The 2,810-nt window shown below is 44.3% G+C and overlaps 1 pseudogene; it reads right to left on the bottom strand.

Annotated features, from left to right (window-relative positions):
* Positions 1–2,150: 2,150 nt before the first annotated feature.
* On the bottom strand, positions 2,151–2,268 carry LOC126163522 (5S ribosomal RNA; annotated as a pseudogene).
* Positions 2,269–2,810: the final 542 nt, after the last annotated feature.

Raw genomic sequence — 2,810 nt, 5'->3', positions numbered from 1 at the left:
GGCAGTTAAGTCCCACAAGATTTCACACACATTTGAACATTTTTTGACTTATTTGAGACACTCTTCTTTCCAGGGTCAATTAGTGGTCATCCGAGTCGGTTTTCGCCACTAATTGTGATACGCACTGCGTACAGATCTTGCACTTGGGCGGCTCTGGCGCTCTTCTCAGCTTGGTGCACCATACCGTCGTTACTTTAGTAATACGTTCTGTATAGAAATCCCCGTAGTTGGGGCGCCCCAAGCGGTGGCATGTATCGCTTGCGCCTTAAACCGACACTGCTTCTTCCTCATCACTGCTCATTTCAGTATAGCGTCTATGAATGAAGCCACTTCCTTTTCAGTGGTTCTAAATGGAACACTGTACCTTTCACTTGCCCTTTTCGTTACTAGCCACTGCTGAGGTAGCAAGCTTCTAAGTAGCGTTGATATGGTCTTAATTTTGACATCCACGGCCTCCAGATTGATAGTAATAAATCTTGACGTTTTATCACAAGACGAAAAACCTACGATCTGAAAACAGTGACAGCAACTGAGGAAATAACAAATTTCTTGGCTGTCAGGGTTGTCTCGTTTTCATCATGCTTCATGGTGCATGAATCTAAATGTGGATTAATATTTACAATCGAAATTAAATTTCCTCCAAATCGAAAGCAGTAACTCTTATAAGGACTACTAACCTAGTGACAATTAGAAAGCCGGCCGCGGTGGGCGAGCGGTTGTAGGCGCTTCAGTCCGGAGCCGCGCGACTACTCCGGTCGCAGGTTCGAATCCTGCCTCGGGCATGGATGTGTGTGATGTCCGTAGGTTAGTTACGTTTAAGTAGTTCTAAGTTCTAGGGGACTGATGACCTCCGATGTTAAGTCCCATAGTGCTCAGAGCCACAATTAGAAAACGCGCGAAACAGCGATTGTTAAATCCGTTCTGCTTGCGATGCAAACAGTGACACCTGTATTGGTTAGTTCAAGAATCTTGTCAGAGCAGCAAATGTAACCGTTTTAAAAAACTAGCACGGTTGAACCACGTAACAAACTTGTCCCAGCTGTCAGTAGGCTAATTGTAACTGCTGTTAAATGCGCTTGCCTGAGACGAGTTGTCATGTGAGAATTGTCGTAATAGCATTCTGACTGCTGGTGCTCGCGGAGCGCAGTGAGAGGCGAGATACAGGGAGATGCAGAACCACCACACAACAAGAGCAGACGTGCGCACGTTTGCTGGCCCGGTTACTGCGATTAATTTTCAATAAATACTCATTGACCTATTAAAGATGCGAAAGCTGAGACAAAAACACGCCCAAGATGTTGAAATGAGCAATGGTTTGCACGTAATTATGGCCTGGGAATGGAGGTTCAAAATGGGTCAAATGGCTTTGAACACAGTGGGACTTAACATCTGAGGTCATCAGTCCCCTACAACTTAGAATTACTTAAACCTAACTAACCTAAGAACATCACAGACATCCATGCCCGAGGCAGGATTCGAACCTGCGACCGTAGCGGTCGCGCGGTTCCAGACTGAAGCGCCTAGAACCACTCGGTCACAGTGGGGAATGGAGGTGCCGACTGCAGATATTTCATACTGCCTGCAGTGTTAAAACGTCAGCATTGTTTCTGCAACTTAAGAAAGGGTGTAGCTTCTGTGTGAATCTTGATCTCTTGATCACAAAGAATGTTTATGCAACGCATAGATGACATTAAGCTAAATCCAAGTTTTCGGTCTCCTTACAGCGTCCATCCATGTTTATTATAGTCAGTTCCTGTGTGTTTATTAATTAAGCAATCGGTATTCTTACTATTTCTTTAATTTTATGTCTTAGTTGGTAGATAATGGTGATTAGTTCCGACCGTATTTGTTCACTTTGGAAGCATTGCCTGAGGCTTTGTCGCGTGATTTATGATATAATTTCCCGGTATAACATTTATATAGTTACATCTAAAACTAAAACTAAACTACGAACAGGCCATGAAGGCCAAACGGTACCAACCGGCCGCAGTGTCATCCTCAGCCTTCAGGCGTCACTGGGTGCGGATATGGAGGGGCATGCGGTGACTACACCGCTCTCCCGGCCGTATGTCAGGTTACGAGGCCGGAGCCGCTGCTTCTCAATGAAGTAGCTCCTCAGTTAGCCTCACAAGAGCTGAGTGCACCACACTTGCCAACAGCGCTCGGCAGACCGGATGGTCACCCATCCAAGTGCTATCCCAGCCCGACAGCGCTTAACTACGGTGATCTGACAGGTACCGGTGTTACCACCGTGGCAAGGCCGTTGGCAGTTACAGCTAAACAGTTCACATTTAAGTATTCTATATCACTGATGCAACTAATTACTACGCATCAAGTCATTTGTTAGCAGAATGTTGGAATTCCACAAATCATTAATGCCGTTAACGGTTTACAGAAATGAAACTTTTATTAAAGTCTGTAAATACTTCCGGACACTTGCAGTGAGAAACTGTTTAAATGTAAGCGTAGGCTTCCGCGGCCGTTGTCATCTTCAATAACGTAAGGCCCTGACGAAGGCTAGCTGCAACGCTGGCCCAAACGTTGGCGCATTTTAAATTATGACGATGCGGTCTGATACCCTGAAAAATTTTATTGAAACTGTTTAAAGTTTGTTCCACACTGCATTGCACTAAGCAATTTGTTTAAATTATTTTGCTTAAAACTGTGGATCTTCACTTGCAAAATTGCGTTTGAACTATCACGTGTCTGCAATTATTACTATAACTGTTCGCTATGATTTTAATGTGCGTATCAAAATGGTAGTGTGGGTGTAATGATACGTTTTCTGAATGAAAGCATTTATTCTCTTT

This window comes from Schistocerca cancellata, chromosome 2 (assembly GCF_023864275.1).
Source record: "Schistocerca cancellata isolate TAMUIC-IGC-003103 chromosome 2, iqSchCanc2.1, whole genome shotgun sequence".
In the NCBI taxonomy this organism is placed as follows: domain Eukaryota; kingdom Metazoa; phylum Arthropoda; class Insecta; order Orthoptera; family Acrididae; genus Schistocerca; species Schistocerca cancellata.
Note: the sequence above shows the minus strand (reverse complement) of the source record. Positions and strands in the feature narration are given on the sequence as shown.